At 41.5% G+C, this 25,381-nt stretch overlaps 1 protein-coding gene across 1 annotated transcript in view; it reads right to left on the bottom strand.

Moving 5' to 3' along the window:
- Positions 1–24,061, bottom strand: part of si:ch211-214e3.5 (zinc finger protein 518A) — a 33,168-nt gene extending 9,107 nt beyond the window's left edge. Inside the window, exon 1 of the mRNA XM_061913950.1 lies at positions 23,747–24,061. The gene's annotated coding sequence lies outside the window, so the exon portion shown is untranslated. The remainder of the gene's footprint in view (positions 1–23,746) is intronic.
- Positions 24,062–25,381: the final 1,320 nt, after the last annotated feature.

Raw genomic sequence — 25,381 nt, 5'->3', positions numbered from 1 at the left:
AAGGTTCAGAGAATCTGGAGCAATCACTCCACGTAAGCGGCATGGCCAGAAACCAACATTGAATGACCGTGACCTTCGATCCCTCAGACGGCACTGTATCAAAAACCGACATCAATCTTTAAAAGGATGTCATCACATGGGCTCAGGAACATTTCAGAAAACCACTGTCACTAAATACAGTTTGTCGCTACACCTGTAAGTGCAAGCTAAAGCTCTACTATGCAAAGCGAAAGCCATTTATCAACAACATCCAGAAACGCCGCCGGCTTCTCTGGGCCCGAGATCATCTAAGATGGACTGATGCAAAGTGGAAAAGTGTTCTGTGGTCTGACGAGTCCCCATTTCAAATTGTTTTGGAAATATTTGACATCGTGTCTTCCGGACCAAAGGGGAAGCGAACCATCCAGACTGTCAGACGCAAAGTTCAAAAGCCAGCATCTATGGTGGTATAGGGGTGCATTAGTGCCCAAGGCATGGGTAACTTACACATCTGTGAAGGCACCATTAATGCTGAAAGGTACATACAGGTTTTGGAACAACATATGCTGCCATCTAAGGGCCGTCTTTTTCATGGATGCCCCTGCTTATTTCAACAAAACAATGCCAAGCCACATTCAGCACGTGTTACAACAGCGTGGCTTCGTAAAAAAAGAGTGCGGGTACTTTCCTGGCCCGCCTGCAGTCCAGACCTGTTTCCCATTGAAAATGTGTGGCGCATAATGAAGCGTAAAATACGACAGCGGAGACCCCGGACTGTTGAACGACTGAAGCTGTACATAAAACAAGAATGGGAAAGAATTCCACTTTCAAAGCTTCAACAATTAGTTTCCTCAGTTCCCAAACGTTTATTGAGTGTTGTTAAAAGAAATGTGATGTAACACAGGGGTGAACATGCCCTTTCCCAACTACTTTGGCACATGTTACAGCCATGAAATTCTAAGTTAATTATTATTTGCCAAAAAAAACTCAAGTTTATGAGTTTGAACATCAAATATCTTGTCTTTGTAGTACATTCAATTGAATATGGGTTGAAAAGGATTTGCAAATCATTGTATTCCATTTATATTTATCCATCCATCCATCCTTTTTCTACCGCTTATTCCCTTTTGGGGTCACGGGGGGCGCTGGCGCCTATCTCAGCTACAATCGGGCGGAAGGCGGGGTACACCCTGGACAAGTCGCCACCTCATCGCAGGGCCAACACAGATAGACAGACAACATTCACGCTCACATTCACACACTAGGGCCAATTTAGTGTTGCCAATCAACCTACCCCCAGGTGCATGTCTTTGGAGGTGGGAGGAAGCCGGAGTACCCGGAGGGAACCCACGCATTCACGGGGAGAACATGCAAACTCCACACAGAAAGATTCCGAGCATGGATGGTTTCGCCCTAATGTAATCAGAAAAGCAACTGTTTTAATGCAAATGACAATCCTGGCAGTCAAAGCCAACGACGGTAGTTGAAGTGTAAAATCCCCTCGTTAGCATTGAGGTATTGTGTGGCAAAACAATCTCTGAATTGATGAAGCCTATTCTGATGAGCTGCAAAACGTCTTCCGAGACAAATCAAACAGTCCAGTTGCGAACGATTGAACGCCCTGAGATGACGACGACCTGGGTGAACGAGAACATTCAAAGGAATATACAGAGAGTTTTTATGGAAAAAAAACCAGAAGAAGCAGAAAGCAAATATAAAACGTAAACAAATAAATGTACCAATATTGTAAGAACAGCTAAGAAGGTGTATTGCTGGGAAAAAAATTAAAAACTATACAAAGGAAATAATGACCCCAGGTTTGTAGAGATGTTTGACATGAATGCTGCTGCCCATAAATTCTGAGTTTTCTGCCATCATAGGAAAGGAGCTTGCAAGTAAAATCCCTGATTTTAAAATAACTGATGAGAGTGGAGGATCCTCTTATAAATCAAATCCACATACAATGTTTTTAAAACCAGTTGATGAACTGGAGATCATAAGTGTTGTGCAGGAATTTAGAAACAAAACCTCCACTGACTATCAAGGGTTGGATATGACATGATTAAAAAGTGTCATACATGAAATTTCAATACCACTAACTTACCGTATTTTTCGGACTATAAGTCGCAGTTTTTTTTCATAGTTTGGCCAGCGGTGCGACTTATACTCAGGAGCGACTTATGTGTGAAATTATTAACACATTACCGTAAAATATCAAATAATATTATTTAGATCATTCACGTAAGAGACTAGACGTATAATATTTCATGGGATTTAGAGATTAGGAGTGACAGATTGTTTGGTAAACGTATAGCATGTTCTATATGTTATAGTTATTTGAATGACTCTTACCATAATATGTGACATTAACATACCAGGCACTTTCTCAGTTGGTTATTTATGTGTCATATAACGTACACTTATTCAGCCTGTTGTTCACTATTCTTTATTTATTATAAATAGCCTTTCAAATGTCTATTCTTGGTGTTGGGTTTTATCAAATGAAAATTCCCCCCAAAATGCGACTTATACTCCAGTGCGACTTATATATGCTTTTATTCTTCTTTATTGTGCATTTTCGGCAGGTGTGACTTATACTCCGGAGCGTCTTATACTCCGAAAATTACGGTACATATTCAATTTATCATTCCAAACTGGTGCATTCCCCAAAAAAATGAAATTGGCAAAGGTCATTAATTTATCTAAAACTGGCAAAAGAGCTGTGTCAATACTGCCGCGATTTTCAAAAATATTACAAAAATAATAGTACTAGTGAGAGCTTTGGGTATCTAGTTGATGGAAAAGCGCTATATAAATCTAATTCATTATTAATTATTATTATTTATCGATTTAAAAAAGAATTTGACACTATTAATTATTACTATTTAAGAGGACGGCGTGGCGCGGTTGGGAGAGTGGCCGTGCCAGCAACCAGAGGGTTCCTGGTTCCATCCCCCCCTTCTACCAACCTCCTCACGTCCGTTGTGTCCTTGAGCAAGACACTTCACCCTCGCTCCTAGGAGTGTAACGGTACGCGTATTTGTATTGAACCAATTCGGTACAAGGGTTTGGGTTCGGTTCGGAGGTGTACCGAGCGACACGGACATATCAAGTAGCGCACGTTTTGTAAAAAAATGCACACCGAGGCACTAGTGGTGCAACGGATCAACATTGTTCCGTGATCCGTTCGGATCAATATCTTTGGTTCGGCACATGCGTGATCTTCGGTCTGATTTATGAAGAAAAAAAAAAAAAAAAGTTGTTTGCACAGCGTGGGAATGGCAAGCGGAGTAACGGAGGAACTTGAACGCCCCGTGCCATTTAATCAGTGTGTTTATTATAAATGCAGACTCCATTGTGCAAACTTTTGTGTACCGTTACACCCCACTCGCTCCTGATGGTTCCTGGTTAGGGCCTTGCATGGCAGCTCCCGCCATCAGTGTGTGAATGTGTGTGTGAATGGGTGAATGTGGAAATAGTTCCTTGAAGGTAGAAAAGCGCTGTACAAGTATAACCCATTTAGCATTTAATCATAACGTTCTATTGAACAAATTAGAACGGTATGGAATCACGCGAGTGGCTTACATGTGGGTGGAAACGTATTATTGACAAATAATCCGTCCGTTTGTGAAGTTAAATGACATAATTATAAAACCAACAAACATTCCTTAATAATCTTATAAAAACGAGCAGTTAGAATGATCCATGATGTGGGGTTGAAGGAGCACAAAAATTGCTTATTTTTAAGGTCAAAAATGTTAAAATTTCTTGATTTGGTAGAATATTTGACAGGGCTTATCATGTTTAAAGCAATGTTCAAAGCAGTCGCCTGCAAATATTCAATGTTTTTGATAGAAAGAGATCTGGGGCATAACCTCAGAGGAACGGCAAAATATAAACACCCTTTTAGCACTTACAAGGGAAAAGTTTTTGTGTCTCAGTCTATGGAACATGGAACAGCCTGAGTGACGAGCTCAAACACTGATCATACATTAACCATTTTCAGAAATTGCCATTGCGTGCCGGCCCAATCACATAATATCAACGGCTTTTCACACACACAAGTGAATGCAAGGCATACTTGGTCAACAGCCATACAGGTCACGTTGAGGGTGGCCGTATAAACAACTTTAACGCTGTTACAAAATGCGCCACACTGTGAAGCCACACCAAACAAGAATGACAAACACATTTCGGGAGAACATCCGCACCGCAACACAACATAAACACAACAGCACTAACTCTTCCGGGACGCTACAATATACACCTCCCCCCCAGCTACCCTCCTACCTTAAGCTCCTCATGCTCTCTCATGGAGAGCATGTCCCAAAATCCAAGCTGCTGTTTTGAGGCAAGTTTAAAAAAAATAATGCACTTTGTGACTTCAATAATAAATATGGCAGTGCCGTGTTGGCATTTTTCCCCCCATAACTTGAGTTGATTTATATTGGAAAACTGTATTACATTGTTTAATGCATCAGGCGGGGCATCACAACAAAATTAGGCATAATTATGTGCTAATTCCACGACTGTATGTATCGGTATCTGTTGATATCAGAATCGGTAATTAAGAGTTGGTCAATATCGGAATATGGGATATCAGCAAAAAAAGCCATTAGCTGACATCTCTACTCTTTCATGAATAAATATAAATCATATATATGAATTAGGTAGATCCCCTCGACTTGGTCAATTGAAAAGTAACTCGCCTGCAGAAAAGGTGTGGGCACCCCTGGTCAAAAGGCACAGGGCACCATGACGACTAACAACTTTGAGCTGATAGAATAGAATAGAACAGAAAGTACTTTATTGATCCCTGGGGGAAATTCAGCACCACAGTTTGCTCACAATAGACAATAATATATTACATATATTATATATATAATATATGAATAGTATAAATATATTCTAATTTTAAGTGCAGTCAAGGAACATATGTATTATACAGTCTGATGGCTGTCGGTATGAAGGACCTCCTGTGTCGTTCCGTGTTGTCTGAGCCTCCCACTGAAAGTGCTCATTCTCTCCGCAAGGTCCGAGTGTAGTTGGTGGGAGGTGTTGTCCATAATGGTTAGGAGTTTTGCTAGACTTTTACTCTCTGACACCACCGCCAGAGAGTCTAGCTCCACTCCCACCACGTTACTGTCCTTCTCTACCAACTTGTCCAGTCTGTTTTTGTCCCTCACTCTTAGCCCGCTGCCCCAGCAAGCCATGACGTACAATAAGGCGCCCGCCACCACCGACTCGTAGAACATCTTCAACATCTTTGTACAGACGTTGAAGGATCCTAGCCTCCTGAGGAAGTAGAGGCGGCTCTGTCCCTTCTTGTAGAGGGCCTCAGCGTGTTTTGACCCATTCAGCTTGTTGTCCATGTGTACACTGAGGTATTTATAATCCTCAACCATGTCCACATCCACCCCCCATATGCAAACAGGGGTCGCTGAAGTACTCCTCATCCTTCCCAGGTCCACAACCAGCTCCTTGGTCTTTGTCACATTAAGCTGGAGGTGGTTCTTTCCACACCATGTGACAAAGTCCTCCACCAGTGCCCTGTATTCCTCATCATCACCATTCTCAATACACCCCACTATCACTGATGTTAGTTTTTCGACGTGTGTATATAATTGCCCTGTTGTGCAGCATTGGACTTGCTCTACCTGCGAGAGTTTTTACATCGCTTTCCCCAAAACCCGGGAAGAAAAGTACGGGAAGTGAAGGTTAGCAAACACTGAAGAGATGACCACCGATGACAGCAGCTGGTGCCAGGTAAACACACAATACCATGTCTGCATTTTTTCTTCGAGACAGAACACACCAATAGCAAACACAAATAACAACAGAAAGGAATACATTAAAGAGATGGTTTGACAAAAACAGACTCTGTGAATCTCAGTCGAACAAAAATAATGCTATTTGGTATCAGTAGAAGAGAAAATCAAACAAATAGACAAACATTGAGAGTAAAATAAAAAAATTAAAAAATGGGTTTAATAATATATTTGAAAATTAACTGAAAATCTCATAAAAAAATGTACGGCATAAATTTGCAAGAAATACGTCAATAATGAATAAAGCAAAATATGTTCTGGAGCAGAAATGACTCCATGTTCTCCACTGCTGGCCAGTACATTTATTCACAAAAAAGAAAGGTCAGAATGATACATAGTAGGGCTGGGCGATTTATCTATATACTCGATATATCGCGGGTTTGTCTCTGTGCTATATAGAAAATGACTATATCGTAGGGGTGTAACGGTACACACAAATTTTGGTTCGGTACGTACCTTGGTTTAGAGGTAACGGTTCGGTTCTTTTTCGGTATAGTAAGAAAACAACAAAATATAAATTTTTGGGTTATTTATTAACAAAATTTGTAAACAATGGCTTGATCCTTTTAACATTGGGAACACTAATAATTCTGCCCATGTTAATCCACATTAAACTGCCTCAAGATGTTGCTTTGATTAAATAAAATGACAACTTTTCTTCTACATATAAAAAGTGCAACATTAAACAGTTTCAAGTCAACTCATCATGCTTAATTTATTAAAGCATTGGGGAAGCCTGTAGTTGATTTTTTATTATGTAAATGTTTTATTTGTATCAACATGTGATAGCAGGGACCCTGCCATTCAAAACTAGGCTGCTACATTACTAAGGATTAATGTAACTATAGCTGAAAAATAGTACAATAGCTAAAGGAGAGACTATTCATCCCTAAATACCATGACGTTCATGTAGGCTTTATGATGCACTTACATTATTATTATATACACTATCAGAGACAGAAACTCTTCATTTAACATAAAGTCCTTTTTTGCTGCTTCAACACACCTCAATCAACACTGTCCGTAACACACACACACACACACACACACACACACACACACACACACACACACACACACACACACACACACACACACACACACACACACACACACACACACACACACACACACACACACACACCACAAAATGAGCTAACGTTACGCTAAAAGCTAACTAGCCTTCACCTAAAGCCAGGACTGCGAGTGAGCTGAGCTGCAGTTTGTTTCTAGAAGGTCAACAGGCTCATAGTGATGTTTAGAAAGTAGTTGACTTGGAAGTGTTTAGTATAATTTGGGGAGAGTCCGTTGCTCCCCTGCTAAACGCCTATCTGCTCGTTACTGAAGCACTGACTAGATGCGCTCTGAATACGCACTGCTGATTGGCTTGTTATTGCTATTTTAACCAATCAGATGGTTGTGTGGGAGGGACAATGCAGGGTGCTGTGTACAGACAGAGACAGAGGCCGAACGGAGCGGAGCAGCTTGTTAAGACTTTAGCATAGGCGGCTACTTCATATGTTCGTGTGGAACTCGTTCGGTACTCCTCCGCACCGAACCGGAACCCCCGTACCGAAACGGTTCAATACAAATACACGTATGGTTACACCCCTACTATATCGCAATATTCGAGTATACGTTTTCAGGCAGTTGCTTTTAGCTGCGGGCATTACACTAAAGGCGTTTCTCACTATGTGTTGTCCTTCCTTCTCACAGAGACTTAAACAAGCGCACCATCTTACATCCGTCACATACGTATACGCCCTCGCGGAGCAGAGAGGTAGCAACATGGGTAACATTAGCAGTGGTGCTAGCGGTGTGGTACGGTGCGAGTGTAATACAAGAGAAAGAAGGTGTGAATCTGGTAACGAATGAAGGAAGAATAATTAATTCCTAAGAAAAACAGCACAAGGTCTATCGTCTGGCAGTGGCTTGGCTTCAAGTGGGAATATGTCGAACAGACAACCGTGATTTGTCAAGTGTAGGGCAAAAGTGTTGTTACAAAAAGTAGCTAATTTATAGCATGATTTCAAAAGTCACCCACTCGCGAATAAGGAGTGCTTGAAACGCCACATGTCAACATCTCCGTTCGGTGCCACACCAACAAAATGCCGAAGAAAACCATTTCCACATCAACACTGTGTGTAAAAAACAGTCCACAACAGAAGGAGATAACGTCCGCGGGAACCTAACACATAGCAAAGGATTTGATTTCCTATTATACAGCTCATTTTTATTTGACACTTATTGAAATATCTTGGGTGACATCATGCACAAAAGTAGAGGACAAATGCAGAGGACAAATTGTGTGTGTGTCAATCATTGGTAATTTAACTTAACTTATTTAACTTGTATTATTATCACCAATCTCATGCTAACAAACGGCACAATTCCAATGTATTTCTTGTAAAGTGTATACAAACGAGTGTGGAAGCTCGACAAATACAATGCCAAAAACCAACCACTTTCATGTGGTATTGGACAGAAAGAAGGACCGTGCACACACTTTCAATGAGTCTGCGCTTTACCGGACACACCACAACACATCCTCGTTCGCCGCCAATCATTTTCAGTCTAACATGGGAAAAACTGACATCAAGTCCTAACCATACAAACATAAAACATTTAACACTAGCTGGTCGTTACAGTATGATTTAATATACAGTATATGGCACTATTGACAAGTGAACTGTGGACCAGCTCTATACTCTCGGCAGGGTTTTTGAGGGTGCATGGGAGTTTGCCCAACCAGTCTACATGTGCTTTGTGGACTTTGAGAAGGCATTCGACCGTGTCCCTCGGGAAGTCCTGTGGGGAGTGCTCAGAGAGTATGGGGTACCGGACTGTCTTATTGTGGCAGTCCGCTCCCTGTATGATCAGTGTCAGAGCTTGGTCCGCATTGCTGGCAGTAAGTCGGACACGTTTCCAGTGAGGGTTGGACTCCGCCAAGGCTGTCCTTTGTCACCGATTCGCCCATAACTTTTATGGACAGAATTTCTAGGCGCAGCAAAGGCGTTGAGGGGTTCCGGTTTGATGGCCACGGGATTAGGTCTCTGCTTTTTGCAGATGATGTAGTCCTGATGGATTCATCTGGCCGGGGTCTTCAGCTCTCACTGGATCGGTTCGCAGCAGAGTGTGAAGCGACCGGAATGATAATCAGCACCTCCAAGTCCGAGTCCATGGTTCTCGCCCGGAAAAGGGCGGAGTGCCATCTCCGGGTTGGGGAGGAGACCCTGCCCCAAGTGGAGGAGTTCAAGTACCTAGGAGTCTTGTTCACGAGTGGGGGAAAAGTGGATGGTGAGATCGACAGGCGGATCGGTGCGGCGTCTTCACTAATGCGGACGTTGTATCGATCCGTTGTGGTGAAGAAGGAGCTGAGCCGGAAGGCAAAGCTCTCAATTTACCGGTCGATCTACGTTCCCATCCTCACCTATGGTCATGAGCGAAAGGATAAGATCACGGGTACAAGTGGCCGAAATGAGTTTCCTCCGCCGGGTGGCGGGGCTCTCCCTTAGAGATAGGGTGAGAAGCTCTGCCATCCGGGAGGAGCTCAACGTAAAGCCGCTGCTCCTCCACATCGAGAGGAGCCAGATGAGGTGGTTCGGGCATCTGGTCAGGATGCCACCCGAACGCCTCCCTAGGGATGTGTTTAGGGCACGTCCAGCTGGTAGGAGGCCACGGGGAAGACCCAGGACACGTTGGGAAGACTATGTCTCCCGGCTGGCCTGGGAACGCCTCGGGATCCCCCGGGAAGAGCTAGACGAAGTGGCTGGAGATAGGGAAGTCTGGGCTTCCCTGCTTAGGCTGCTGCCCCCACGACCCGACCTCGGATAAGCGGAAGATGATGGATGGATGGATGGACAAGTGATGACCACCGAAAAAAGACTGATTACAGAAAGTTGCGCTGCCGAAACTGATGTAAACAAAACGCAAGCCGTTGTCTGGAGCGTTGTCAGCATGTCTGTGATGCTAACATAATTTTAATGTATCGCAGATATACCTGTGCACAGCCATCTGCAAAATGTGCAAATATTAAGACGACAGAGAAAGTTCATCTGGAGCAACAAGTGTGACGTCATGCTCGCCTCTTTCGTCGAGGGATAGAAGTAGAGAGTCTCTAAAAACGAGTACAGTCTATACCAGGCCTGGGCAATTATTTTGACTCGGGGACCACATTTAGAGAAAAAAATGTCTCTGGGTTTTTATGAACACTAATACAAAACCTCACAATAATGTCTGATTGAATGCTAAAAACATGACAGACCGCCTTAAAAAACATATTGGAATTTTCCATTTTTGTATGAAGGATAGAACACTGAATACTGACAAAATATGAATGTCACATCCCCTTTCGATCGACACATTTTACAATCAAGTGAAATGCAACAAAAATGCAACAAACAGTGAAATATGAACGCGAAGGGTACAAAATAAACCCACCTACAATCTGATATATTAGATATACATCACTAAGCTTTAGAACTTTGTTGTGAAAATCTCCTTCCGCGTCTGTGTAAACGCTCCCCACCTACACTGCTTGGTGACTTACATTACCATAGTAAATAATTAGATGACCATAGTAACTAATTAGATTACCATAGTAACTAATTGGATTACCATAGTGACTAATAAGATTACCATAGTAACTGTCATATCATCCATAAGCGCAGATTCCAAGCACTGAAATACTTTGTATAGTTTAAGACTTATGGTCGTTAGAAAACATCACTGCACATCATAATGGCAGCTACACTTTCCATCTTAAAGATTTAAAATCTATTTTCGGGAATGTCCGGTGGGCCAGATTGAAAAGCTCAACGGGACGCATGTGGCCCCAGGGCCTTAATTTGTCCAGATCTGAAGAAGAATATGCCACATTTGTTGCTATTTTTTTCCATTTAAATATAGCCATTAAAAGTCTCTGAACACTTGAAAAAGTCTCAACAAAAGTACATTGAACAAAAAGCAGCAAAACTGTAAAATATGGCAAAATGGTAAAAAAAAAATTCTCATCACTAATTAATGATAACAGATGTGTTATTATTATGATGTCTACCAGCGGTGCCAAATGTACGGCCTGAGGGCCGGATCAAGCACGCAAACAGGTTTTTTCCAGCCCGCGGGATGAGTTTGCTAATTTTAAATATTCACCTAATTTTTTTTAATGAAAGTAACAGCTGTTCTAAACATGTCCACTGGATGTCGTACTAGCAATTATTTGTATCTTTGTAGATGACGCTACATATGTACTAACCCTGTTTCCATATGAGTTAGGAAATTGTGTTAGATGAAATATAAACGGAATACAATGGTTTGCAAATCCCTTTCAACCCATATTCAATTGAATGCACTACAAAGACAAGATATTTGATGTTCAAACTCATAAACTTGATTTTTTTTTTGCAAATAATAATTGACTTTGAATTTCATGGCTGCAACACGTGCCAAAGTAGTTGGGAAAGGGCATGTTCACCACTGTGTTACATCACCTTTTGTTTTAACAACACTCAAACGTTTGGGAACTGAGGAAACTAATTGGTGAAGCTTTGAAAGTGAAATTCTTTCCCATTCTTGTTTTATGTAGAGCTTCAGTCGTTCAACAGTCCGGGATGTCCGCTGTCGTATTTTACGCTTCAAAATGCGCCACACATTTTCGATGGGAGACAGGTCTGGACTCCAGGCGGGCCAGGAAAGTACCCGCACTCTTTTTTTACGAAGCCTCGCTGTTGTAACACGTGCTGAATGTGGCTTGGCATTGTCTTGGTGAAATAAGCAGGGGCGTCGATGAAAAAGACGGCGTTTAGATGGCAGCATATGTTTTTCCAAAACCTGCATGTACCTTTCAGCATTAATGGTGCCTTCACAGATGTGTAAGTTACCCCTGCCTTGGGCACTAATGCACCCCCATACCATCACAGAGGCTGGCTTTTGAACTTTGCGTCGATAACAGTCTGGATGGTTGGCTTCTCCTTTGGTACGGATGACGCAATGTCGACTATTTCCAAAAACAATTTGAAATGTGGACTTGTCAGACCACAGAACACTTTTCCACTTTGCATCAGTCCATCTTAGATGATCTTGGGCCTAGAGAAGCCGGCGGCGTTTCTGGATGTTGTTGATAAATGGGTTTCTCTTTGCATAATAGAGCTTTAACTTGCACTTACAGATGTAGTGACAAACTGTGTTTGGTGACAGTGGTTTTCTGAAGTGTTCCTGAGCCCATGTGGTGATATCCTTTAGACATTGATGTCGGTTTTTGATATAGTGCCATGTGAGGGATCGAAAGTCACAGTCATTCAATGTTTTCCGGCCATGCCGCTTACATGGAGGGATTTCTCCAGATTCTCTGAACCTTTTGATGATATTGTGGACTTTAGATGTTGAAATCCCTAAATTTCTTGCAATTGCACTTTGAGAAACGTTGTTCTTAAACTGTTTGACTATTTGCTCACGCAGTTGTGGACAAAGGGGTGTACCTCCCCTCATCCTTTCTTGTGAAAGACTGGGCATTTTTTGGGAATTTGTTTTTATACCCAATCATGGCACACACTTGCTCCCAATTAGCCTGCACACCTGTGGGATGTTCCAAATAAGTGTTTGATGAGCATTCCTCAACTTTATCAGTATTTATTACCACCTTTCCCAAATTTTTTGTCATGTGTTGCTGGTATCAAATAAAAAAAAATGTTTATCAGTTTGAACATCAAATATGTTGTCTTTGTAGCATATTTAACTCAATATGGGTTAAAAATTCTTTGCAAATCATTGTATTCCGTTTATATTTACATCTAAAAAAAATTCCCAACTCAGATGGAAACGGGGTTTGTACAAAATAAACCACATGATGTTAGTACATCAGTCGAGGCATATGATCTAACTCCATAAATAACAGTGTAATTTGATTTTGATATATTTTTATCTTGATAGATTGAAAATGAACACCGATGAGTTGACTGATGAACATTATCACAAAATTTATTCAGAAAATATAAATAAGGACAAATAAAGATAGAATAGATAGGCACCAGCGCCCCCCGCCACCCCAAAGGGAATAAGCGGTAGGAAATGGATGGATGGATACTATTAACCGCAAGATCTCAGTGTAAAAAAAAGAAAAAAAACATGTATACATGATGTATACATTTTTTTAGCCTTTTTTAAAGAAAATCATATAACAAAGAAAATTATGCAAATTAATCGATGTTGTGTGACCGCCAGTCTCGGAGAGACCCTGAACATACTGTATGTACATAAATAGAAATACATAGGAAGCAGCCACCACAGTTGACATACTTCACACAATTTACAATTTATTCGCGATTGTTGCTCCAAAACATTAAAAGATTTTGGCAAAATGAGGGGTAATAAGTTATTTTTTTGGTCGTTCTGTGGATTTTTTTTTTACGTTTATTGCGCCGCCGGATGCGTGTTAAGAGTGCTTGCTGGTCACGAACCACTGCAGGAATGTACACTATATTGCCAAAAGTATTTGGCCACCTGCCTTGACTCACATACGAACTTGATGTGCCATCCCATGGGATTGTGAAGTGAAGTCAATTACATTTATATAGCGCTTTTCTCTAGTGACTCAAAGCGCTTTACATAGTGAAACCCAATATCTAAGTTACATTTAAACCGGTGTGGGTGGCACTGAGAGCAGGTGGGTAAAGTGTCTTGCCCAAGGACACAACAGCAGTGACTAGGATGGCGGGAGCGGGAATCGAACCCGGAACCCTCAAGTTGCTGGCACGTCCACTCTACAAACCGAGCTATGCCGCCCCAAATTGTCCAAAAGTTTTGGTATCCTGGAGCATTCAAAGTTCATTTCAATGGAACTAAGGGGCAAAGCCCAACTCCTGAAAAACAACCCCACACCATAATTCCTCCTCCACCAAATTTCACACTCGGCACAATGCAGTCCGAAATGTAACGTTCCGCTGGCAACCACCATATCCAGACTCGTCCATCAGATTGCCAGATGGAAAAGCGTGATTCATCACTCCAGAGAACGCATCTCCACTGCTCTATAATCCAGTGGCAACGTGCTTTACACCACTTTATCCGACGCTTTGCATTGGACTTGGTTATGTATGGCTTAGATGCAGCTGCTTGGCCATGGAAACCCATTCTATGAAGCTCTCTGCGTACTGTACGTGGGCTAAATTGAAAGGTCACGTGAAGTTTGGAGCTCTGTATCAACCGACTGTGCAGAAAGTCTTTGCACTCTGCGCTTCCGCATCCGCTGATTCCTCTCTGTCAGTTTATGTGGCCTACCACTTTGTGGCTGAGTTGCTGTTGTTCCCAAATTCATCACTTTTCTTATAATAAAGTTGACTTTGGAATATTTAAGACCAAGGAAATTTCACAACTGGATTTGTTGCACAGGTAGATCCTATGACAGTTTCAGTAGACCTGTAATAAATTCATAAAAGAACCAAACTTGATGAATGTTTTTTTTGTGACCAACTAGTATGTGCTCCAATCACTCTATCACAACAAAAAATAAGAGTTGTAGAAATTATTGGAAACTCAAGACAACCATGATACACTGCAAAATGTCAGTGTTAAAGGACAAGAAAAACAAATACAAAAATGAGGGGTATTTTATTTGAACTAAGCAAAATTATATGCCAATAGAACAAGACAATTTGGCTTGTCAAGACTTTCCAAAACAAGTAAAATGAGCTAACTTCAATGAACCCAAAAAGACCTTAAAGGCCTACTGAAACCCACTATTACTCACCACGCAGTCTGATAGTTTATATATCAATGATGAAATATTAACATTGCAACACATGCCAATACGGCCTTTTTAGTTTACTAAATTGCAATTTTAAATTTCCCGGGAGTTTTTTCTTGAAAACGTCGCGTAATGATGACGTGTAGGCGTGACGTCACGGGCTGTTATGAATATGAGCGCTGTGTACACACACAGCTAAAAGTCGTCTGCTTTAACGGCATAATTACTCAGTATTTTGGAGATCTGTGTTGCTGAATCTTTTGCAATTTGTTCAATTAATATTGGAGAAGTCAAAGTAGAAAGACGGAGTTGGGAAGCTTTAGCCTTTAGCCACACAAACACACAGTGATTCCTTGTTTAAAATTCACGGATGTGAAACTTTAGTATGGATCACAGCGGACATGGATCCCGACTACATGTCAACCAGCAGGTTTCGGTGAGAAGATTGTGGTTAAAAAGTCGCCTCTTACCGGATATCAGCTGAGCTTGTGCCGTCCATACAGCTGCCGTCGACTTCCCCGAGACACTGCGTGTCAAGTGGACGTACACTTCCGACTATCAGGTACTATTAAACTCACTAAAACACTAGCAACACAATAGAAAGAGAAGGGATTTCCCAGAATTATCCTAGTAAATGTCTCTAAAAACATATGAATCCGTCTCAATGCAACGTGATCGCAATTGCGTTTAGTTTTTTTTCTAGTCTGTCGCTATCAATATCCTCAAACACGAATCTTTCATCCTCGCTCAAATTAATGGGGAAATTGTCGTTTTCTCGGTCTGAATAGCTGTTTTTGTTGGAGGCTCCCATTAAAATCAATGTGAATATATGAGGAGCCCTCAACATGTGACGTCATCGTCTGCGACTTCCGGTAGAGGCAGGGATTTTCTGTATTTGCGAACTTTATCGTGGATGTTCTCTACTAAATCCTTTCAGCAAAAATATGGCAATATCGCGAAATGATCAAGTATGACACATAGAATGGACCTGCTATCCCCGTTTAAAAGAGAAAATCTCATTTCAGTAGGCCTTTAAATTAAGTATATTCTCACTTATAACAACTGTACTACTATATGAGTACGTATTTTATTTTGTGTCATTAAAAATAAAACAGCAAAAGTCCATACGGCTGTCATCTGTTTTAATATGAGAAAAGTTGGAATAGTCGACAAAAGTCCCAAAAATGTTCATAATAACTAACCAGGTTCGAGTCCCACAAGTCCCACCGCCGCCGGCCAGGATGCCCAAAATGTCCAAAACGCGCCCAGCAAAGTCCCACGTGAAGGCGGGGAGAAAAGTGAGAAAAGTCGGTAAAATGTTCAAAAATCACACTCGGGTTCGAGTGCCACAAGTCTTAAGACTCGAACCTGGGTAGGCATTTAGAAAATTTGGGGGACTTTTGCCGACTTTTCCAACTTTTGTCCCCCCGACTCCATGGGACTCGGCTTGGTGTGTTAGGGACATCTTGGGCATCCCGGGACTTGCGCGGCCGGCGGCGAGACGTGTGGGACTCGAACCTGGGTAGGTATTTTGAAAATTTTGGGAGATTTTTGAAGATTTTGTCACTTTTTCCCCCCTTTTCCCGTGGGACTTTTCTGTGTGTATTTTAGACAGTTTTTGCATCCCGGGATGTATGCGGTACTCGTGGGACTGGAACCCTGAGAGGTACTTTGGACAAAATCGGGACTTTTGACAATTTTGGCCGCCTTTTTCCCTCTTCTTCCCCGCCTTTCTGTGCACCATTGCTGGGTGTTTTTTGGAGATTTGGACAAAAATACTTTCACGCATGTTTTACTCAATATAGGTCATAACATCTCAGCAACAAGCTTTAATATATTACTGAGATCATTTAGGACCAAAACACTTAAAACAAGTAAAGCACTAACATAAAATCTGCTTAGTGCAGGGGTGTCCAAACTTTTTCCACTGCGGGCCTCAGACTGAAAAATCAAAGTATGCGGGGGCTATTTTGATATTTTTCTTTTTTAAAAGCAATACAATAGTTTTTTTTTACCTTTATGGCTTTCCTCGAGTTTGTTCCCCGGTCTCCGGAAGGGTCTCAGTCATAAAAATGTTAGAAATAAGTCATAAATTATTATTTTTTTCATTTAACGCTTGAATCTCGAGATCAACACAAGGTCTGTCTGTCTTATAACATTTTTTTAAACTTTGTTTTTTATGTTTATGGCCTTTATGTCAAAACCCTTATTCATATGACCATCACACAAACTATGCAACATTTTCCCCCAAAACATTTGAAGTAATTGGAACCCTAGATATGTCAATAATTCATAATAATAAAAAAAGATTAAGTGTTGAAAATAAGCCAAATGTATATTTAAATAGTTTTACTTTTAACGCTTAAGTCTGTAGATCTCTTGATTATAAGATTTTATATATTTTTTTCATACTTTTTTGTTTGTTTGATGCCCTTTTTATTTTGTTTTATTTTTTTCCCTTGGCCTCAGTCTGGACCCCCTCTCCAGAGGCCCAGGCTTAGAGCGATTTTTTTATTTTATTTTATTTTAATCTTTTATTTTTTCCTCTCATTCCCCTCCTCCCCCCCTTGTTTACCTGTACCTCACCTTTTTTGTAAGGGGTGCCGGAAGTCAGCAGACCCGTCAGCGATTTTGTCCTGTCTCCCTGTAATGTTTGTCTGATCTTGAATGGGATTGTGCTGAAAATGTACATTTTCCTGAAGGAACTCTCCTGAAGGAATAAATAAAGTGCTATCTATCTATCTATCTATCTATCTATCTATCTATCTCTTAGGGGTGTGGGAAATAATCGATTCGAATATGAATCGAATTGAATACGTTGTGCGATTCATAATCGATTCTCTCTTTTTTTTTTTTAAATTGATTCTAACATTTTTTTTAAATCAATCCAAACCACTACACAGCAATACCATAACAATGCAATCCAATTCCAAAACCAAACCTGACCCAGCAACACGCAAAACTGCAATAAACAGAGCAATTGAGGAGACACAAACACGATACAGAACAAACCAAAAGTAGTGAAATAAAAATGAATAATATCAACAACAGTATCAATAGTAGTTATAATTCCAGCATAGCAGTGATTAAAAATCCCTCATTGACATTATCATTAGACATTTATAAAAATACAAAATAAAGAACAATAGTGTCACAGTGGCTTACACTTGCATCGCATCTGATAAGCTTGACAACACACTGTGTCCAATGTTCTCACAAAGATAAAATAAGGCATATTTTTGGTTTGTTTAATAGTTAAAACAAATTTACATTATTGCAATCAGTTTATAAAACATTGTCCTTTACAATTATAAAAGCTTTAAAAAAAAAAAAACTACTCCTCTGCCAGCATGTCAGCAGACTGGGGTAGATCCTGCTGAAATCCTATGTATTGAATTAATACAGAATCGTTTTGAATCGGAAAAATATCGTTTTTGAATCGGAAAAAAAATATCGATATATTATCGAATTGTGACCCAAGAATCGATATAGAATCGAATCGTGGGACACCCAAAGTTTTGCTGCCCTACTATCCATCTATCTTTTTGTGAAAGAAAACTTTGTTTCACACCAAATATGCAATATTATCTCCTCAATACATTTGAAAGTGAAATTGTTCCAGTGATGAATTTAGAGCCTTCAGCAGGTCAATAACAGTCCGCATGGCAGCTTCGGGTTATTAGTGTCAACATTGCAACTTTTTCTTGTTACATTTCACTGTTTACTCTTTTATTACACTATTTAATCCATCCATCCATTTTCTACCACTTATTCCTTCTGGGGTCGCTGGTGCCTATCTTATCTACAACCGGGCGGAAGGCGGGGTACACCCTGGACAAGTCGCCACGTCTTCACAGGGCCAACACAGATAGACAGACAACATTCACACTCACATTCACACACTAGGGCCAATTTAGTGTTGCCAATCAACCTATCCCCAGGTGCATGTCTTTGGAAGTGGGAGGAAGCCGGAGTACCCGGAGGGAACCCACGCCCGGGTTTGAACCCAGGACTACTCAGGACCTTCGTATTGTGAGGCAGACGCACTATGCCCTCTGCCACCGTGAAGCCTTTATCACCGTCTTTTACGTTTAAAATGTTTATTATAGTATTTTTTAGAATGGGCCGGGGGGCCATTAAAGGCCTACTGAAACCCACTACTACCGACCTCGCAGTCTGATAGTTTATATATCAATGATGAAATATTAACATTGCAACACATGACAATACGGCCAGTTTAGTTTACTAAATTACAATTTTAAATTTCCCGTGGAGTTTCCTGTTGAAAATGTCGCGGAATGATGACGCGTGTTTGTGACGTTATTGGTTGGAGGGGACATATTAGCCAGCACCGCTTGCGGCTAAAAGTCGTCTCTTTTCATCGCGCAATTACACAGTATTTTTGACATCTGAGTTGCTGAATCTTTTGCAATTTCTTCAATTAGTAATGGAGAAGTCAAAGTAAAAAGATGGAGGTGGGAAGCCTTAGCCTTTAGCCACACAAACACACGGTGTTTCCTTGTATAAAATTCCCGGAGGTGAAGCTTTACTATGGATCAGAGCGGTCAAGCGAACATGGTTCCCGACCACTTGTCAACCGGCAGGTTTCGGTGAGAAAATTGCGGTAAAAAGTCGCCTCTTACCGGAGATCAGCGGAGCTTGCGCCGTCCATGCAGCTGCCGTGACTTCCCTCAGAGACTGGCGTCAAGACACCCCTCCGACTATCAGGTACTATTTAAATCACTAAAACACTAACAACACAATAGAAAGATAAGGGATTTCCCAGAATTATCCTAGTAAATGTGTCTAAAAACATCTGAATCGCTCCCAATGCACTCGCCTTTTTTTTTTTAAACAGTATTTATTTATTCATTTATTTTTCTACTTCTTCACTATCAATATCCTCATCCACAAATCTTTAATCCTCGCTCAAATTAATGGGGAAATTGTCGCTTTCTCGATCCGAATAGCTCTTGATGCTGGAGGCTCACATTAAAAACAATGTGAAAATGTGAGGAGCCCTCACACGTCATCGTCAACTACTTCCATTAAAGGCAGGGCTTATTTATTAGCGACCAAAAGTTGCAAACTTTATCGTCAATGTTCTCTACTAAATCCTTTCAGCAAAAATATGGTAAAATCGCAAAATGATCAAGTATGACACATAGAATGGACCTGCTATCCCTGTTTAAATAAGAAAATCTCATTTCAGTAGGCCTTTAGAGGGGAACATTATCACAATTTCAGAAGGGTTAAAACAAATAAAAACCGTTTTTTTTTTTTTTTTTTCAAAATTTTACCCATCATGGAATATCCCGAAAAAAGGCTTTAAAGTGCCCTGATTTTCGCTATCTGTAAATCCACCCGTCCATTTTCCTGTGACGTCACTGCGTGACGCCAATACAATCAAACATGGCGGATAGAACAGAAAGATATAGCGACATTAGCTCGAATTCTGACTCGGATTTCAGCGGCTTAAGCGAGTCAACAGATTACGCATGTATTGAAACGGATGGTTGGAGTGTGGAGCCAGATAGCGAAAACGAAATTGAAGAAGAAACTGAAGGTATTGAGCGACCAGCTATTGAAGCTTTTCGCTCAATAGCTATAGCTATTGAAGCTATTCGGCGATCGTCTTCTAACCAACGATTGCATCTTTTGACCACTAGAGCAACTTAAATCCATCGATTGGTAAGTGTTTGTTTGTCATTAAATGTGGGTGGAGGGAAAGGCTGGATGCAAATATAGCTACAAATGTACATACAACTAGCCTAAACAGCATGTAAGCATCGATTAGCTGGCAGTCATGCCGTGACCAAATATTTCTGATTAGCACATAAGTCAATAACATCAACAAAACTCACCTTTGTGATTTTGTTGACTTTATCGTTGGAAATGCATCTGCTTTGAGTGTCGCAGGATATCCACACATCTCTGTCATAGCATCGCTATCGTTGGTAAAATGTGCAGAACAAACGAGGGACTTTCGCATCTTTTGACACTGGTGCAACTTGAATCCGTCGATTGGTATGTGTTTGTTTGGCCTTAGATGTGGGTGGAGGGAAAGGCTAGATGCAAATATAGCTACAAATGAGGCATAACGATGCAATATGTACATACAGCTAGCCTAAATAGCATGTTAGCATCGATTAGCATGCAGTGCTAATCGATGCATACTCCACGTAAGTCAACTTGAATCTGTCCCTGATGGTGTTGTTACACCCTCCGACAACACACCAACGAGGCATGATGTTTCCAAAGTACGGGAAAACGGTCAAAAATATGGAAAATAACAGAGCTGATTTGACTTGGTGTATGTAATGTGTTTGAGAAAATGGCGGATTGCTTCCCGGACTCCAAGACCGAGTCCGTGGTTCTCTCCCGGAAAAGGGTGGAGTACCATCTCTGGGTTGGGGAGGAGACCCTGCCCCAAGTGGAGGAGTTCAAGTACCTAGGAGTCTTGTTCACGAGTGGGGAAGAGTGAATGGTGAGATCGACAGGCGGATCGGTGCGGCGTCTTCAGTAATGCGGACGTTGTACCGATTCGTTGTGGTGAAGAAGGACATGAGCCGGAAGGCAGAGCTCTCAATTTACCGGTCGATCTACGTTCCTATCCTCACCTACGGTCATGACCGAAAGATCACAGGTACAAGCGGCCGAAATGAGTTTCCTCCGCCGTGTGGCGGGGCTTTCCCTTAGAGATAGGGTGAGAAGCTCTATCATCCGGGAGGAGCTCAAAGTAAAGCCGCTGCTCCTCCACATGGAGAGGAGCCAGATGAGGTGGTTTGGGCATCTGGTCAGGATGCCACCTGAACGCCTCCCGAGGGAGGTGTTTAGGGAACGTCCAACCGGTAGGAGGCCACGATGAAGACCCAGGACACGTTGGGAAGACTACGTCTCCCGGCTGGCCTGGGAACGCCTCAGGATCCCCCGGGAAGAGCTAGAAGAAGTGGCTGGGGAGAGGGAAATCTGGGCTTCTCTACTTAGGCTGCTGCCCCGCGACCCGACCTCGGATAAGCGGAAGAAGATGGATGGATGGATGCTTCCCGTTGTAACGTCACGGGTGAAAAGTCATCGCTCAGACAGCGAACAATTGAAAGGCGTTTAAATCTCCAAATTCACCCTTTTCGAGTTTGGAAAACGGTTAATAAAACATATGGTCTTTTTTCTGCAACATAAAGGTATATATTGACGCTTACATTGGTCTGGTGATAATGTTCCCCTTTAAAGGCCTACTGAAATGAGATTTTCTTATGTAAACGGGGATAGCAGGTCCATTCTATGTGTCATACTTGATCATTTCGCGATATTGCCATATTTTTGCTGAAAGGATTTAGTAGAGAACATCCACGATAAAGTTTGCAACTTTTGCTTGCTAACAGAAAAGTCCTGCCTCTACCGGAAGTCGCAGACGATGACGTCACATGTTGATGGCTCCTCACATCTTCACATTGTTTTTAATGGGAGCTTCCAACAAAAACAGCTATTCGGACCGAGAAAACGACAATTTCCCCATTAATTTGAGCGACGATGAAAGATTTGTGTTTGAGGATATTGATAGTGACGTGCTAGAAAAACAAAACAAAAAAAAAACGCGATTGCTTTGGGACAGATTCAGATGTTTTGTAGACACATTTACTAGGATAATTCTGGGAAATCCCTTATCTTTCTATTGTGTTGCTAGTGTTTTAGTGAGTTTAACAGTACCTGCTAGTCGGAGGTGTGTGTCCATGGGTGTGTTGACCCGCAGTGTCTCAGGGAAGTCGACGGCCGCTTTATGGGCGGCACAAGCTCAGCTGATCTCCGTTAAGAAGCGACTTTTTACCACAATTTTCTCACCGAAACCTGCCGGTTGACATTCGGTCGGGATCCATGTTCGCTGTGGTGATCCATAGTAAAGTATCACCTCCGTGAATTTCAAACGAGGAATCACCGTGTGTTTGTGTGGCTAAAGGCTAAAGCTTCCCAACTCCATCTTTCTACTTTGACTTCTCCAATATTAATTGAACAAATTGCAAAAGATTCAGCAACACAGATCTCCAAAATACTGTGTAAATATGCGGTTAAAGCAGACGACTTTTAGCTGTGTGTGTGTGCAGCGCTCATATTTCCTAACAGCCCGTGACGTCAAGCGTACACGTCATCATTACGCGACGTTTTCAATTTGAAATTGCAATTTAGTAAACTAAAAAGGTCGTATTGGCATGTGTTGCAATGTTAATATTTCATCATTGATATATAGTGGGTTTCAGTAGGCCTTTGACAAATTAGCTGGGGGCCACAAATGGCCCTCGGGTTGCACTTTGGACACACGCCTGGCTTAGTGAGAAGAATGATCTTATCAGACAGAAAATAAGCAAATATTGTATTTCCTTGAATTGCCGCTGGGCATATAGTATGCGCCTGCCTTGAATTACTGCCGGGTCAAACTCGCTTCCCAAAATAATTAGCGCATGGCTAGTATTACCGCCTGGTCAAACTCGTGACGTCACGAGTGACACTTCCCCGTCATCATTTTCAAAATGGAGGAAGCTGATTTCATTACCGGTAATTCGAAATTGCATAAAGAAGATTAAGAGCTATTCAGTAGGATTTAAGGTCCAAGCTTACATCAAACTCAAGTTTTTACTGCATACCTTTGGTAAGGAGTGAAAAGAGCTTTTATAATAATCAGCGCATGCTTACTTTTACCGCATGCCTTCGGTAAGCGCAGGAGTGAGAAGAGGTTTTAAATTAATTAGCGCCCTGGCGGCAATTCAAGGAAATACGGTCTCAGCCTTATTTGAGATATTTCATCTTACTTAGATTTCAATTTTTGCAGTGTATTATGTTCTTTACAAGTGTATGTCAACTTTTTTTTAGACAATATTAGATGGAAAGATGGAAAAAGTGGAAGACAAGTACACAAACACCACTGCCTTTGCATGGTGTTAGGATACAAATATTTTGACTTTTTTGGGAGACTTTGTCGGTTAAGTTTAAGGAAGGGTCGACTAGTAGAACACCAAGACGACGAAAAAAAGAGATTATATGAGCGACTATAGAGCAGTCAGTGCGCTAACTTAAAAATAAACATGATTAATACGCAAGTATGGCGGTCGATTAAAATATCGAGTCCGCCTAAAGTTTATTGATTAGTGTTTTGCATAGAAATAACACGAGGAGCATTTCAAAGTTACGGAAAATGGGTGCTACTTACGAGGAAGCCGAAGGATGTCCGGGCTGGGTACGGTCAACGCCGGTCATCACAGAAGGAGCACGACGCCGAGAAAAAGACACAAGAGGAACATTTTCCTTCCTTTTCTCCTCATTGTGGAACCGCAGCGACGGGCGGCCATGACAGTCCATCCGGGCACTCTCCCGCCGCTCTCCAAGTCAAAGTAAAAACGCGTAAATACGTGATAAGTGTCAAAAGAAAACAAAAACGAATCTTCACATTGCTGCGTTTCGCTGGAAAAAAAATAAAAATAAAAAAATAAGATAAATCTTGACTGGAGATAAAAGCACGTCGAGTTCCGGAGTGTTTATGGCGCATGCGTCATTACGTCATTGATGAGCCTGTGTTTGGTTGATGTAGAAGAAGCAATGGCGGATCGACGCCATTACATTTTGTTGTTGTTGTTTTTTTAATTTTTATTTTATAAACCTTTATTTATATGTAACCAACCATCCAACCATTTTGTACTGCTTGTCACCTTCATATACATATAGTCAAGAAATAATAAATGGTAAATGGGTTGTACTTGTATAGTGCTTTTCTATCTTTTTTAAGGAACTCAAAGCGCTTTGACACTATTTCCACATTCACCCATTCACACACACATTCACACACTGATGGCGGGAGCTGCCATGCAAGGCGCTAACCAGGTCCCATTAGGAGTAAGGGTGAAGTGCCTTGCTCAAGGACACAACGGACGTGACTAGGATGGTAGAAGGTGGGGATTGAACCAGGAACCATCCCATGTCGTCTTTTGCGGGGCTGTCCGGGCGGGGTTTCTTAAATGCCTCAAATGTCAAAGCCATAGGCTCACACAAGTTCCATAAATAATCCAAATTTGGAACACATTTATTTTTCATTTATCCTTTATTTTAGACTGACCATACGCCCTCTTTTCCCCGGACATGTCCTCTTTTGCGGGGCTGTCCGGGTGGGGTTTCTAAAATGCCTCAAATATCTGGCATTTTGAGTTCGGGTTGCAAGTATTTTCAATCTACGTTCAGTGTCTTACTCAAGGACACAATGGACGTGACTAGGATTGTAGAAGGTGGGGATTGAACCAGGAACCCTCAGGTTGCTGGCACAACCAGTCTCCCAACCGCGCCAATCCGTCCCCAATAAATAATAAAGTACAAAAACAGTACAAAACAGCACCAGAGGGTTGTAAACGCAATAAAGTATCTCAAATGGAATGCAAAATATATACATGTAACCAAATGTAAAGCCATAGGCTCACACAAGTTCCATAAATAATCCAAATTTGGAACACATTTATTTTTTATTTAGCCTTTATTTTAGACTGACCATACGCCCTCTTTTCCCCGGACATGTCCTCTTTTGCGGGGCTGTCCGGGTGGGGTTTCTTAAATGCCTCAAATGTCCGGCGTTTTGAGTTCGGGTTGCGTGTATTTTCAATGTACGTTCAGTGTCTTACTCAAGGAGACAACGGACGTGACTAGGATGATAGAAGGTGGGGATTGAACCAGGAACCCTCAGATTGCTGGCACAGCCACTCTCCCAACCGTGCCACGTCATCTCCAATAAATAAAAAACTACAAAACAGCACCAGGGGGTTGTAAACTCAATAAAGTAACTCAAATAGAATGCAAAATATAT

This window comes from Nerophis ophidion, linkage group LG10, assembly GCF_033978795.1.
Source record: "Nerophis ophidion isolate RoL-2023_Sa linkage group LG10, RoL_Noph_v1.0, whole genome shotgun sequence".
Classification (NCBI taxonomy): Eukaryota; Metazoa; Chordata; class Actinopteri; order Syngnathiformes; family Syngnathidae; genus Nerophis; species Nerophis ophidion.
The sequence above is the reverse complement of the archived record's forward strand: the minus strand, read 5'-3'. Positions and strand labels throughout refer to the sequence as shown.